General features: G+C 44.7%; 1 protein-coding gene and 1 long non-coding RNA gene across 2 annotated transcripts in view; one reads left to right on the top strand and one right to left on the bottom strand.

Moving 5' to 3' along the window:
* The window catches only part of LOC138582778 (uncharacterized), a 101,835-nt gene extending 89,254 nt beyond the window's left edge, over positions 1-12,581 (top strand). The window contains exons 2-3 of the long non-coding RNA XR_011305077.1: positions 6,935-7,020; positions 11,735-12,581. This is a non-coding gene — a long non-coding RNA (uncharacterized lncRNA). The remainder of the gene's footprint in view (positions 1-6,934; positions 7,021-11,734) is intronic.
* Positions 1-16,662, bottom strand: part of SHISA8 (shisa family member 8) — a 284,879-nt gene that overhangs the window by 102,958 nt on the left and 165,259 nt on the right. The gene's annotated exons all lie outside the window — the stretch shown is intronic.

Raw genomic sequence — 16,662 nt, forward strand, 5'->3', positions numbered from 1 at the left:
TAAATAAAAGTAGTGGAACACTACTTCCGACCATTCCTGCTCACTTCGATCACTGGTTGTCCTGTGTGAGTCATGCATTGCAGTGGTAGCAGTGTACCGAAAAAAAGTAGTGGCACTGTGGTCTCAGCAGGGGAAGACGGTAGGCAGAAGCATAGTGCAACATGTGACAGGGTGTTCCGGCTGGGCATTGCAATAGTCTAAGTGACTAGTAACTAAGGCTCCTATCACAATTTAACAGGGACATGAACGCACAAATCCTCTGTATAGAATGGTGAATATGGTAGTAAAAAGTACAGGAATGGTAAACAGAAAAGTAGTGGAACACCGCTCCCGACCGTTCCCGCTCACTTCGATCACTGAATTTATATTGACCTTTTAGGGCTTCAGTTTACAGAGGCCATATAATTTAAAGGGTGTGGGGACACATGCACCGACACATTTTCTGCATGTTTTCATGCATCCGTATAATTTTGGAACCCGTTCCCCACACCGAGCGGGGCGCGGAGGGGAGATCTGTTTCACCGCTGTGTGCAGGGAATCCGCCTCAGTTTCCTCCTCCATCACAAGAAGGATGTGGGTGGAAGGGCTTGGTTACCTCAGCATATGCCCATTATTTTGCGCGTGCAGTGAGCAGGCCAACTCCTAATGGATCTGTAGTAATGACAGCTGACATATTATTTATGATGGCTATCATTACGGATTAAGTTGTTCGCGCATGTGCAACCAGTTAAGATTTAAGTTAATTCACCGCATGATGCGGTGTTAAGTACGGCAACCCGCACCTGTCTGGGTTCCTGTGCCTACCACTGAACAATGCAATTGCAATCCCTCACAGGGAGGCCACATTGGCAGCCCCCCTGCTCCTTCTGACCGATTTCCCACTGGAAGCAAATCAATTGGTTGCTATTGGAGTGCTGCTGCCCTATGCAAGGTGCGGCTCTATCAGATGTGCAGTTAGTGTCGCCTTAGCAGGGATGTCCTTACTTGTGTGAGGTGCCAGTGTTTCAGTGTTACAGTGAAGTCTGTATTGTCATGATGGAGTACTCTTCTGCACGAGGTGCTCTTGTCCAGGAGAGAGTTCATCATTTCTGGGACCATAGATTTCTGTCTTGTATTAGCTGCATTTTTAACAGTTGTGAAGTGGAGGTTACTTTCTATTACTGCTGTGTGGGAGTGAGGGGCCAGTAGGCCCCCCGTCCCTCCCTTCCTTTAGTACAAACTTGGACCATGTGCCTCCAATGGTGGGGAGTGCCCCCGTTGCCCTTATGTAATGCCAGCATCGGTTGGCACTTGCGTAGATGGGGCTGTTGTGCAGGACACAGGGCATCCATTTTGTGCCCCCTTGACTCCATCTTGGTAACTAGATAATACGAAAAGGCTTCTCTCCCCTTTGCAGCGCCACGCACATGGCCCCTACCTTTTCTCTCACTGTGTCTGGAAAACTCTGCAGCCCCATTCTCACGCTCAAGCCGGAGGTAATTGCAAAAAAGAACAAATGTAACATCTCACTCTTCCTCTGAGATCACTGCCCCGCTTGTGAACCGGCTTGAGCCAGGCTCTGTAGCTCATCCATCTCCACACATCTGTCCATGCCCCCTCACCCTCGCTATTGGAAAATTACTGCCAGTGTAACCCTGTGTCCCTGCAAGGTATTCTCTTGATGTACCAGATATGCAACCTCGCCACGATGCCCACCTAACGGGCCCCCAACTAACAAACTAGACCTTTGTTGCAGTATATTGTCTCTCACTATGAACAAATGCCAACCTGCCTTAGATTCTTTATGAGCCCAGACCCTCGCTTCAATCAATGTTATCATGTTGGTCAAAACCCTTAACCTGATGCCCCATAAAAGCCTCAGTTATTAATGATGTAAATACATGAATGAAGTTTATAGGTTTACAATGATTTGTTCAGAAGAGTTGCAATGATCATTATTTAGTGCATGCTTCACTAAGATGTATTATGTTAGCTTAGTTAGTGGCCACCCTGCTTCACAGCAACCTGACTTTCACCCCTCCTGGACGCTGACAGGCGGACCACGTGATGTTCACCCTCCGGCCAAAGGAGCAAACAAATCCGGATGAAACAGTGCCTCTACAACATATAGTACTATAATGTCTACCCAATCCTGCACTGACTTAGTACCCTATGCTGATTGCGTCATCTATGATGATTTTTCTCTTTATAATGTGATGTAATTGAAACGTTGGCCAGGGCGCTCTCAGGCAGCAGAGTTCTTTGGATGCCAATTCTATATAAAACATTTTGAACTCTTGCAACCTGTTCTCTTAGCCTCATTCCCCTTCTGAGGTGTGTCTCATTCATTCTTATTGCACGTTTAAGACGGGGAGGGCTATTACATTTGGTGACCCCCTGCAACGTGATTTGGGAAAGGTGCCTCGAGGCCTGTGCCGTGCGGCGAGATCAGGGATGCCCCCCAGCAAAACCATTGGCTCCGCGGTCGACCAGCCTATGCGCACAACGCGAAGGGGCCAAGGGTTCCCGGTTAACGAATACCCAACTGAAAAAGCTGCTCGCCGAGGCGGGCCACGGCTTGGTTGGGTTGCAGACCAGATTGTGGATAGACCGTGAACGGTGACTCTCGGACCACCCGACTAAACACGTGAGTACCGGTTGCGAAAGTTCCCAAGAGGTAAGGGAAGGGTTAAGGAAGATGGGGAACATGTAACAGAGTGGGCAAAAAGGAAGTTAGGGTCTGTGTGAATGATACTGATGCTTTTCTGATCTATCCTTTATATGGCCATTAGATTTTGCTGAGATAAAGAAGTAAGAGAAGAGTGAGGAAGCCTAGCCCGAATGGGGTAGAAGGCGGCGCCGCATAGCATTGTCTCGTCCAGTGCAGATAAATAAGTGAAGATAAAGAGAAAATAGTAAGAGTCTCGTATATGTAGTAGACTCGGAGTAGTAATTTAGAATATTCTTTTTCTGTGTAAACAGAATTCTGGGTAAGGTAGTGAGAGGGAGTAAGAGGTGGGGAGTACATGAGTAAACTAGAGCAGGGGGTAACAAACTAAAGTAAGTGGAAAAGGGGAGTAAAAGCGCGCAGGTAGTATATGTTAAATGGTATATGTTTTTACGTTTCATGTTTTCACGAGTGTCAAGGTGTTACATGTTGATCTGCTAGTAACTGTTTATGCGTATATAAGTTGAAAAAGAAAATTAAGGTTGATTAAGAAAATTGAAAATGCAATGTATACGAAAATGTTTTAAGTAATGGTAAATGACGAATGTCCATAATTGAAATAATTAACGGTTTCAGTAAGTAGTGAAAAGGGGAAAGGTTGTTGAAAAAGTGTTGGTAACAAAAAGGTAAGAAGAAGGTTGCATAAACATTAAAGTGAGAAGAGTGTCAACCAAGCGCCTGTGTGTCTGCACGCAGGAAATTGTATTATCATGGGGGGAATAACGCCATTAGCGCACATTTGCCAACATCTCCCATTGTATAGTGAGAAGATACAGAAGTACCATGATCAGTGGGTAATGGAGATAAAGGGAGATAGCGTAACACCCATATGGCCAGAAGGAGGGTCTTTTGATAAGAGGCTGCTGGCTCTGGTATCCACACATTTGCTGGCGAGATATAACGGAAAACAGTTACAGAACAGGAGGGAAGTGTTAGATTTGTGGCGAATGTTTGAGGAGATAACGCCCGCAGGTGAGGTAAGTACAGACAAAACGGTCGAGAAAGAGAAGGCATCAGATGAGATAGGTGGGACAGCAAGAGGAGAATGTACGACAACCACAACTGAGAGTGATACTACTAAAATATACCCGTTGATGACAAGGCCTGCAGTAGAATACAGCAAGCGTCAGTACGTGCCCAACCCCAACCACCCCAGCAGAGGCAGCAGCCACTGCACCACCCCCGTATGACAGAGGGGGGCTTTACGGCCTTACTAGCGCCCCACGAGTGAATTTAGCAAGACTAACTAGGGACCTAGACAGACAGCTTGCACACGCGCAGATAGAAACAACACGATTAAGAGCGTTATGCGATAGGGGCCAGATGTTGCCAGGGGAAGTGCCACCATTGGCAGCAGCAGACCTCATGCCCCCACCAAGTGTTGCTGGAGAATCGGCACCAGCGACACCAACGCCATCGCAGTCAGCGCCAATACCAAGAGGGCAAGAGCAGGAGTGGCAATCGGGAGAGTTTCTGTTCCATTTAAACGGTAAGCCTGTGAGAATAATACGACCAACAACCCCAGACAGCCAGCTTGGGGGAGGACAAGAAGAAAAGGAGCAGGAAGAAGCAGTAGATGAGGTATGGAGCGATTTGGATGAATACGAAGAAGGGGTAGCGGTGGTGGGATCCCCGTTGCCATTCCATATCGATGAACTAGATGAAATTGTGCCACCAAGATGGCAAGGCAGGTTAAGACAACGAGTAAGAAACATGCTGGTGAGTAAGACAAAGAAGGGGACGCTAAGTAAAACAGGAAGAAAGCACAAATTACAAATGCCACTGATACACGAACGGGCAGGAAGTCCGCACTACATTCCGTGGGCCCAAATGGATAAGAACAACCTGTTGAAACTTCTCCCCCCACTCTCGGGTGGGGCGGGGAAATGGATACATGCATTTGAAAAGAACACAGCAGGAGTCCCATTAGCAATAGTGGATGTGAAAAGTTTGTTGGTGTCCGCTGTTGGTGATCAAGCAGTCGCAATGTGGGTGAAGGCGGGGTTCCCGGGAGTGGCCATGAGCTGTGACCGCCATGATGGATCGCCATTCAATAACATTAGAGCACAGGTATGGGATATATTGTGGCAAACGTTTGCAGACATTCCGGATTTACACTTAGTGATGCAGTGCACGATGGGAGAGGAGGAGGAGCCTACGCAATTCATCCTCTGGGTGCAAGACCTGTGGAGAAGTGAAACGGGTACAGCGTGGGATCAATCCACCGCCCTGTTCTATTTCATAATTAAAAAGGTGCTTCCGAAGGAGGTACAGAAGGCCTTGGATAAAATAGCTTGGATAGAAGCCAAGGGCTGGGCTGAGATTCAAAGCATAATTGTACACCATTGTAGGAGGATCAAAGAAACAGAAAAGGAGATAGCGCAGAAAAGGTTGGCAGACGAAGCAAAATTAGTACACAATAAGTTAGTGAAGGTGGCAGCGCTGAAGGCAACCACATCAACTGAAAGAAGCAGTGGGGATGACGGCGCGGGAAATACACCAGCCAGAATGGCCGCAACATGGGCTGCAGGAGGACAAGAACAGTGGGACAGAGAGGAGCAGTACGGAGGGCCCCAATGGCAAAGGAAGACAAACACGAGGATGAGGTGGGTACAGGGGACAAAGAGGGGGATTCGGAGGAATGCGAAACAAAGGATTGGCGGGCCCGGGATGAGAGGAGGACCACAAGGGTCATGTTGGAATTGTAGAAGATGGGGGCACTATTCAACAGATTGTAGAATGCGACCTGTGGGTTACTTTCAAGGACAGCCCCATATGGGAAATGAACAGCAATACGGACATCCACACCCAGGTAGCCCCTACGGGTTACCTATGGGAGGGGGTGGGCAAAATGATCAATATTATAATGAGCTCCAAATGCAGCAAAGACAGCCACCCCAGCAACAGCAGCCACAACAGAGGGAAGCGCAGCAGCCTATGGCCAGACAAAATACAATAGGGAACGCAAATAATAACATTTTTGCAACCTCAGCTAATGGTGCACCTGCACCTTTTCGCGGCACAGTGGTAGTAAGAGATAACGTTTTCTCAATGCCAGGAACTGAGACTTACACAGATTAGGACAGCCCACAGAGAGCACTTGCGTGTCCAGTCCTATCCACTACCCTACGTGCCGAAGAGGAACCACTAGTGGAAGCAGACATAGGAAACAAGCAGTTTATCTTTATGGTAGACTCAGGAGCGGAAAAATCATGTCTCATGGAAGGGCGGTTTCCGCTCTCGGGAAGAAATTTGGAAATGCAGGGGTTCTCTGGGGCTATTTTAAAAGTTCCTTACACAAAAGATCTTGACATAACAGTGGGGGGGGGAGAACAGTGCGCGCACACTTACTGTATCACGAAGACGCACCAATCAATTTGCTGGGAAAGAGATTTGTTGAGTATGGTAAATATGACTATCTCTTTTACCGAGCAGGGAATAGCATGTTCTACCCCAGGAGTATGGCCTGTACGAGCAATATGGATGATCAGTACTATGACAAACGAAGTTGCAGTAAGAGGGGTGCCCATTGACATGGACATGTTCATTTACGGCATCAGAGTGTTAGCTTGAGTGGTGCCAGAAATAACAAGAAAGGAATGGAGGGTGCCCTCAGACTTTATCTTTCATCCAATTGTAAATACAGACGTTGTGCCAGGAACCATTTGTCTATTGATCTAGAGGGGGTTCAGGTCTCAAGCAAACGTATCGCTGTGATAGGACTGGACACACATGAATGAGAATGGAAAACAGTACTATGTATAGAACCAAACATAATGTTGCGCGATTTAACTGATGAAGAGCTTTTCACCGACAATGAGAGTGATGGGGAAATAATAATGGAAATAAGTATACCATGCAACATCATGATTCAATACAGGGAGATACACAACCCACTCATGACTAGTGTCAATGTGCCGCCCACAATATTTGAGGAAGACATGGAAAGAGTACTGCCTGAGATTTGGACAACAGGCCCCCATGATGTAGGGTTAGTGCATGAAGTAATGCCCATTAAAATAGAATTGAAGCCAGGTGCCATACACCGAAAGGTTAAGCAGTACCCACTATCAAAGGAAGCAGAAGAAGGGATCAGAGAAACAAAAAGTGCTTGTTGTAAGTTGCTTGTAATAGATGTAATAAAGAGATGGAAGCAGTAAGTAGTTTTATGGGTTTAAGTACGACACCCAATAATTTTATTAACCAGAACTCTTTTCTTTCTTTAAGTTTTAGGAAAAAAGGATACGTCTTTCAACTGGATTCTTCAAGAAATAACTTCTCTGCCAATTTATTCTCTCTCAAAGAATGTTCAGGTAAGTAACCTTGTAAACTCTCACTGTTCATATAGTATTTCAGCCTCAATTCTTGTTTCTCTGTCTCTTTATGGTTTTAAAAACTTTATGTCCTTTTCTTTCTATTTTTCTTTCTGTTGTTTTCCTTTGTCTTCATTTTATTCTCCTCTTCTTAGTTCTTTATTTCTCTTTCCTTTATTAGGCTTTTCACTTGCTTGTTTTCATTTGTGAATTCTGTTGTAATAAAGCCTTTTATCATTATGTGTCTTTTCTTATTGAGTTTTAAAGATCAGGGACTGTGGAATATAATTTTCACTGTATCAACGTATTACCCCCAACACCACAGTGAGTTACAAGCATTATAATGCTCAAGCAGAAGATCTTGATCCTTTCGCTTCTCTCTCTCTTTAAATAGCCTTTTCCCTTTACTGTATCATCTGTTTCCTTATAACCTGTGAGTTTGCTGACTACGTCCCTTTTAAGGCTCTCACTATAACAAATCCCGCTTCCTCTTACCGTCGTTTCAACTGATCTTCACATCAGCTGGCAGTCAGATGATCAGGAAGGAACTTCCTCACCTTCTCTCTCGGTCAACAATGAGACACGCCTCCAGCTTTCATACACTGTATCAGCGGATCAATTTCCCCCCAGGAAGGAGACTTTCCTACCGCTGTACATGGCGATAAGCTGTGTTCTCATCAGTGGATCTGTCCCTAGACCGAAGCGCAACGGCGTCTTCCCCCTTTCAGGCAGCATGGAAGCACAACAGTGCCTTCCTCTTCCCAGGCATAGTCGAAGCGCAACGGCGCCTTTCGCCCTCTCAGGCAGTATTATAGAGCAACGGCTCCTCTCCCTTCACAGACCGTGATGAAGCGCAACGGCGCCTTCGCCCCCTCAGGCAGTATTATAGAGCAATGGCTCCTCTCCCTTCTCAGACCGTGGTGAAGCGCAACAGTGCCTTTCGCTCTCAAGCAGTGTTGAAACGTAACAGTGACTTTCCCCTCTCAGGCACGATCACTGGGCGAACGTTAGTCGCGTCATGTTAATTCTAGAAAACTTCTTATAGCGCAACAGCGCAAATATCTCTTTAACAGGAATTACTGAAACTTCACTCCGACTCTATTCAGTATGCCTAACAGAAACTGTCATTCTCTGCCTCTTTGATTTCTTCCTTGGTTACCTAGCAACCAACAACCAAGCAACTAGTGAAGTCCTTCTGCATACATAAACACAGGCACTTTACCATAAAAAGGTTTCAATTGCAGACAGTTTAATAAACATTTATGATCTCATCACAGTGCTCTACTAAAACAAGCAATAATAGTCCCATCCAACTCCCCATGTAATATGGCGATTTTCCCGATCAAAAAAGCAAAAGGAGGGGCATGGAGAATGATACAAGATCTCCGCCCACTCAATGACGTCATCCAGAAAGAGTTCCCATTAGTGCCTAACCCAGCATCAATACTATGCAGCATACCCAAAGAGGCCACATGTGGTAGACCTGAAAAACGCTTTCTTTTCAATCCCACTCGACCCAAGCTCTCAGTACCTCACGGCGTTCACGCTAGGGGGGAACAGATACAAACATTGCAGGTTACCGCAGGGGTATTGTGAAAGCCCCAGCATTTTCAATAGGATCTTACATGAAGGTCTTGGAAATATTGATGTAGAGAGCACGATAATACAGTATGTAGATGATTTGCTCATCTGCAGCAAAAGCGAACAACAGTGTAGAGAAGATTCTGTAACACTGTTGAATTTGCTAGCTACAAAAGGATATAAGGTAGATAAAGGAAAATTGCAATACTGCCTAGCCGAGGTTCTGTAACTAGGGCAACTAATATCTAAAGATGGCAAAAGAATACTTCCTGACAGAGCAGCTGCCATACGCCACATGATAATACCAAAAACAGTAAAAGACATGCAAAAGTTTCTCAGCATCTGTAATTAATGCCGCGCCTGGATACTTGATTATGTGGCATACACGCATCCACTGCTGCAAGCACTAAAAGAGTCCCCAAAGAATAATGCCCTAATAAAATGGACACATGACATGATGAAGCAGTACTTCAAGTTGCAAGACCTGATCACACACACACCGGTTCTTGCAAGCCCAGATTATGACAGGGAATTTTACCTATTTTCACACTGCAATGGCACACTGATGACTGCAGTATTGACACAGAAAACGTCATTAGGCCACAAGCCATTGGCCTGGTACAGCGGAACGCTGGGCGCAGTAATATAAGGCCACTTCGTATGCGAACAAGCTCTCGCTGCGGCGGCCTTCGCCATTGAAAAAAGCACCACAATTGTAATGGGCTGCTCAGTAATGCTGTACGCGGAGCATTCACTCTTTGCGATTTTAGAAAGATCCAAATCAACATTGACAACACAGAGGGCAACAGTTTATGAAATAATAATATCCAGCACAAATGTTCATGTGGTCAGGTGTAAAACAGTAAATCCAGCCACGTTCATCACAGAACCATGCACTTTAGAAGTCATGCAGGAACACGACTGTGCTACATATGAGGGAGAGGAAGATGATATCCCTAGAGCAAGTGAGAATGCATTACAGGAAGGAAAAATATACTTCATAGATGGGTCAGCATTCATAGACACTGAAACAGGGGAAAGACATGTGGGGATGGTAGTGGTAAGAATGGAAGAGGACAATTATGAAACGGTTGTCCAAAAATGCCTCCCTTCTCATTACTCCGCACAAGTGGTGGAACTGGTGGCATTAATTGAAGCACTACATACAGCAAAAGGATGCGCAGTGACCATATATTCGGATTCAGCAAATGCCACAACGATAGTACATTCAGGATTATCACGATGGCGACGAAGATGGTTTCGAAGGCAGTACAACATGCTGCATTACTAAATGAACTAATAGAAGCACTAGCGGAACCATCAGTAGTGGCGGTGGTGAAATGCCAAGCCCATACTAACAACACAGATGCAATCTCAGTGGGAAACGCGGCAGCAGACGCAGCAGCGAAAGACGCCTAATATTTCAATGTACCTCCAACAATTGAATGCATTGTCAAAACGCTCACCGCACAACCAGTAGAAGACGGGCATAGCAATACACCAATAACATAAATAATAGAGTTACAGAGGAGAGCACCAATAGAAGAGCAAGAGTTGTTGGCCAAACGAGGGTGCAAGCAATCACCGTCAGATCTGAACTGGAGACAGGAAGTGACTGGGAAGTTAGTGATGCCAGTGGAACTATTGGAAGTAGCGTTCCAGCAGCTGCATTTCCCGGCCCATGTAGCGAAACAACATATCGCAGCAGACATACAAGGGCACTGGTTCGTTCCCAACCTGCAGGAACATCTGTCAAAATTCACCATAGAATGCACCACATGCCAAACAAACAGTTCAGGGATGACCCTAAGAACATTGCGAGGAACTCTACTGTGTCCTGTGGGGCCCTTCAGCGAGCTCCACATTGATTATGCGGACATGGGGGAGAGATGTAATCGGGCAAGGTATTTGATTTTGGTGGTATGCCCCTTCTCAAGGTGGGTGGAGGCAGGACCATGTCCCTACTCGGATGCGAAGTGTGCTGCAAAGTTTTTGGTATGGGAGGTGTTCTCAAGGTGGGGAATTTGCAATGTAATAGGATCAGATAATGGCACACATTTTTGTTAATGACCTCTTCAAATAAGTAACATCACTCCTACGGGTTAAGCACAAACTGTGTTCTATTTGTCATCCAATGGCTAACGGCGTGGTGGAAAAGATCAACGGCCTTCTCAAAAGTAAATTGTCAAAGTTGTGCAACACACTTAAGAAAAACTGGGTGTATTGCCTGCCTCTGGCACTTTTCCAATTCAGAACGCAGCCAAGCAAAGACCACCATTTAAGCCCCCATGAAATTGTGACGGGCAGGCATACTCATATGCCACTCTCCCCAATAAGAAAAGCATCATATGTGCACCGGGCTGCCACAGTGCTGGGGGAAGAATTTGAGGAATACCTTACCCAGTTGACACGTGCAGTACGTAGCATAGCGTGATATATTTCACCACCCTTTACTGAGAAAGCTGCGACAGACACTGCAATGCCGGCCGCAGACAGTCCAGGGGGCCCATTAATGCCAGGTGACAATGTATATGTAAGGAGTTTTGTTCGGCGGTGGAACTCGCCGAGGTTTCATGGACCTTATGAGGTCATTTATTGCCCACCCACAGCTGTAAAAATCAAGGGACTGAAATATTGGGGGCATCTCTCAGATTTGAGGAGAGCACGCGATAGTGCACTCCTTCAGTGTGAGTAAATAAGCAACACTGAAATAGTCAATGAAGTGGAAAAGTAATTGCAAAAAGAGTAAAACAAACAATGAATATGAATGTGCTTGCATGACGCTCTCTCTCTCGCTTTCTTTCTTTCTTTCTTTCTTTCTTTCTTTCTTTCTTTCTTTCTTTCTTTCTTTCTTTCTCTCGCTCTTATGTCCTCTCAACAACATTCCTTATAGTATTTTTTCCTGCACTCTCCATCAAATCGAATAAAAGGTCAAATAAATTGTGTACATAAAGAAATGATGTCAGTAGCTTAGTATAAGCAAAATGTAGAATGAGTAGAAAAGTATTATATTGAAAGATTTATAGCAACAAGTAAGAGAGTAAAAAGGAAAATATCACAAATGGTAATGAACTATGTAATGTAAAGAATTAATGTATCCTCGTCACTTAACCATTTTATATCACCCCTCCAGGTAACACAATGGCCGAAAGGAGCGTGCTCACAGACAACGGCTTAATGTTAGTTAGCGATAGGATTGCCAATAGAGCCAATAAGTACAGTAATGTCGAATGTGCTTTGAAGTATTCTGCTGTCTTGTTGTCTGCAATGTTATTCTTCATGGTCTGGTACTCACCCTCCTATGTGTTGTCCATGAAATGAAAAAGGGGGGGAGCAGGGCACAGCTAATATGAGAAGGGTTGGTACTAATATGGACAGGGGTAAAAACAATGTGGAAAGAAAAATATTCTGCTGATGCTAATACAACCTACACTAAGATGCACTTTAATGACACCACAACAACCCCCCTCCTTCCAATTGCTGCTAAAGACTCGTATAATGACAATGAAACTAATGAGTATGATGGTGACTATTTTTGGCCAAATGAACTCAACCAAATAAATGTTAATGCACAGACAACCAGAGACCCTACCTCACTTTATATTGCTGCTACTCATGAGTCACCAGAACCGCTAGCTGAACACACAGTGAATAATGTTAATGACACAGCATGGGCCGTGGGAAAAGATATGACATCTACCATGGCCTGGGATTAGACGAAATAGAAGACCCCCGCCACCCGACCAGTCAAATAAATGGTACTCAGACAGGAGTGGCACAGCAAAACTGTCAAATAAGAAATTATATTGTGCCTCCTATTGCAATTAATATATGTATATTGGCCTACGCTAAGCTGCTTGTAAGTCACTTGCGAAGAAATCCGTGTTGCAATGCCCTGACCTTAAAATCAATGTAAGCAGCCATTTTAGGTCAATCCGCCATTTTAGGTTCGCTTTGTAAAGTCACCCTGTGAGTTAAAATGGTGGACAATGTCATTCCGAAATACAACATGGCCGTCTTGACCTCTGCATGTAGCTAATATGTAACTTGCCTGCAGGCCACTTGTTGAGGTCGTGAACTGAGACCTTGTCCTTCGTTGACCTGTGTGTAAAGGATTCCTCGCGTCAATGAAACTAATCCACGAGCATATGTTAAGAACAATGTATTCAAATACTGAACTGAGAACACATGTTTAACTACATTGTATTAATGTTTGAAAAGATTTGTATGAAGAATCCCAGAACACACAGTTGCCATGTAGGCTTGTTGAGATATATATTAAAAGCAAACCAGTTACATGTGGATATGCAAACTCGACATGAACCCTAGATCAGTAATGTATTAGAGGAATATTAACCCGAAGTAGGGTTGGACATCGTGTTCACAAATAGTATAAAAGAGCAATGAATTCTAATGTACAGCGTCTGTCACTGAACACACTGAACCACGCTGGAGTTCGTTGTGTTGTACTGAGGGCCGATAGCTATCTGTTTCTTTTCTTGGAAAACTGTTCAGTATAAAATAAAGTACTTTGTATGTTCCTTTGTAACCCGTGCTCGGTGCATTTCCTTTTGGGGTACTCAGCCTCGATATTTTGATTTTTGTTTTCACAGTTGGCACCCGAATAGGGACCCTCAAGATTGATGCCGGATTATCGAAGGTTGACCCTCGCTATCGGATCGGGATCGGACGGTGTGACAAAAAGGGGCCCCACTGAATGAGACGCGACACCTCAGCAGCGCTGCACGACCCGATCCCTGGACGATTAGCTTGTGGTCTGAGAACGGCATCTTGACGAGGGTCCACTTATCGAGGCGGGCAGATTTGCTGAAATCACTGCACACAAGTTAAGATTAGTTAGGTAAGATTCTTTGAAATCCGATCGGACCTCCTTAGGCTTGATCAGATGAGTCGTGACCTGACTCTTAATATAATCCTGATAATTTGATTTTGGGATATTGTATCTGCAGACACAATTATTGACCAGGTAACACCAATAATTTGATATGCCTGGGAAATTGTCTACCTGCTTCAGGGCGTTGTTCCGCAGCGATAGACAATCTTTGGAATTTAGCCGTCTCGCACCACAGGAGGGGTCGCCGGCGTGTACTATGTACTGTAAGCATGGCATTGGAAGTATAGTGTTTAATGACATTTGGCACAGACAAACCAGGCATGCCTCCGAACTTCAGTGGCCAATCAATGGTAGTTTTGAAATCCCTCGTATTGAATATTTAGAGTCGATTCTATTAAAGAAAAAGGCTAGACCTGCAGCATTTGATGTTTTGCAGAATTGGAAAAAAGAAGCGTTACAGCAATTTAAAAGTAGAGAAAAACATGCGCGCCGTCATAAGACGAACGCCGAAAAAGCATTATTGTATGACCAAGATAAACATTCTAAATTGACTAGGAATATGGATAGGGCTTTCTCACTTGGAATACAGAAAATGAATCCTTCTAAAGACCTTCATGTCTCCGACGAATTCATAGACAAATTGTTAAATGAACGAAGGCCTGGTGCCTCTGCACCACCTCCGTATGTTCCTCTTCCTGCTGCTTTGCCTCTTCCTCCTGCTCTTCCTGCTCTACCTGCTGTTGCTCCCGTTGTTCCTGCTCCTCCTAATGTTCCTCTTCCTCCAGCTCCTCCACCTCTTCTTATCGCACCTGTAACAGTACCTCCATTGAATTTGCCTGCCCCCACTCTTCCAAGTGGTCCTGCGCCGCTTGTAGTTGATCAAGGTGCGGGGTCGAAGGTTGTCACTCCCAATACTGTACCACCAGAGAAGAAACATGAGTTGATTGCATGGGCTAAGCATTGTATGGAGAGGGATGATCAAGCTAATGTTTTTGCCACACTTTTTAATATGGATAGTTTTCCTGAGAAAAATGTTTTTATTGAAGGTTTAGGGATTCATTTATGTGTAATGTGGGGCAAATTAAATAATACAGATCTCCCGCAAGGGTTAAGGGATCTAAACACTTTAGCGTTTTCAAGAGACACTGTGGGGAAAGTAAATGAGCATGTCGAGAGGTTATTTGAGTATAGAAAGGAGTTGGAAAGGTTACAGAATGAAGATGACGAGGGGGAAAGTATGTATGTACAGAAACGGTTCCTTCCTTGTCGAAAATCGATACCTGAGGAAACACGGATTAGTATGAAGGACGCGCTTAGATGGATTTCAGATATGTCGATAACTCCAGTTGAAGTATATGACACATATAGTCAGTATACGCCAGAAATTCAGAGGAAAGTGATACAGGTAATGATAGAGTACCTATAGGATGATTGTGTAAAAAGAAAGATTAGTTGTCCCACAGAGTTATTGGGTATGTATAAGAGAGCTTTTTCACTTGACACTCCTTCGACTGCTTTAGCGCTCGACTTAGCTCTGTTGCTTAGTAAGCGTTCGGAGTCACCTACTTCTCAGTTGCCTATGAGAGAGGACCCTCCGACATTTGTCCCGAAGGTCGAGATTGCAGCTGATGCTGCACGGGGTATAGTCGCTGTGGACATTCCTGCACATTATGTATCACAGTTTGTCCACGTCCAGTTCTCAAGACAGGAAGTGAATACAATTAGGCAATCTATTCCTGATAACAGGAAAAATCCGACAGGATTCTATACAGAAATAGAGTCCGTCTTGAAGTCTTCAGTGTTCACCTTAGGCGATAGTGATTTATTATTTCCTGTACTCCTGCCCGTAGATTTGTGGAAACAAGTTAGAACTATAGACAACGTGCCAGAGTTGGGAGATACATGGGCGAATATAACTAGATTCGATGGAGAAAGGCCAGCTGGTAAAAGACCGCCCCAGGTGATACTGACTTTGCCTGATAGAATCATTGCAAAATTGAAAACCATAATTCCTGAAAAAAGAATTATTTGGGACAAACTTACGGCCTGTGTCCAAGGGAAGTCTGAGGGTGCTACCGAGTTCTTTAATTGGTTCGAACAGGTATTCTCGGATTTCAGCAGACAAGACTTAGGCACAGAGTCTGGGAAAAGGTTATTTGTGGACAAATTTGTGCGTGGATTTCTGCCTGACATCCAGTCACAAATTATGTCTTCTGAGAGCGCTTGGCAGGCAAATTCCCAATCAGAAGTACTGCACATGGCTCAGTACTACGAGAATCATGTCAATAATGAAAAAGATAGAGATGAAAAACGAAAAAGGTGATTTAAAGACTAAAGGCTATTACAGCAAATTGTTAGAGGCCCCAGAGGGGGTAGTTCACAGATTAGAGGTCAGTATGTCCCACAAGGGAATGTGCCCTTGGGTCCTGTGAACATTAACCAGTGTGCCTATTGTCGTCAAGAGGGTCATTTAATGCACAATGCCCCGTCCTTCGACAGAGGTCAAATTACACATTTGGGAATATGGGTAGACGATCCAGAGGTCAACCGAGTGTAGGGGGCCCTGGTAGAGGTCAGTTTGCACAGGATCCTCAGCAACCTTTTTCACAGGATAATCAGACTTCGGGTGTGGATACTAGGAACATATTTGATCATCCTTCTGCTGCATATTTATCTGAAGAGCTTCCTTTTGATGATATTCTGTTTCGTTAGGATTGCCCGAAGCAGGGTTTGGAACCTACACCTATTCCCGTCAATCAGAAAGGTCCCTAGGATGAAATTGTGGTGGGAAATAGGAAACATCCGTTTTTGATAGATACTGGAGCAAAGAAGTGTTCCATTGATCATTCACGGGTTCCAAACATTCCACTGTCAGGGCAAACCAATGTTTCTGTAGGGTTTTCTGGCACGACAGTTGTTTGTCCGGTTTCTTCGCTGGCACCCATTTCTTTGGGTCCCTTTATGGACCCCTGTCCATTTCTGTTGACTTCGAATTGTGGAGAGAATTTGCTGGGGTTGAACCTGTTAAAAGAATTAAATGCAGTGATTTATTGTTCTTCTGATGGAGTGCGCTTGACGATTTCACCAGAGCAATTTTCTGTCTCGCAATTCTTGACTAGACCTTTGCCACCAGAATTCATTAATGTACCAGAGAGCTTATGGGCTGTTGACGACAAGGATGTCAGTGTTTTACAGATTGAGCCTGT

The sequence above is a fragment of the Ambystoma mexicanum genome, chromosome 3q, assembly GCF_040938575.1.
Source record: "Ambystoma mexicanum isolate Mex_15411 chromosome 3q, UKY_AmexF1_1, whole genome shotgun sequence".
NCBI lineage: Eukaryota > Metazoa > Chordata > Amphibia > Caudata > Ambystomatidae > Ambystoma > Ambystoma mexicanum.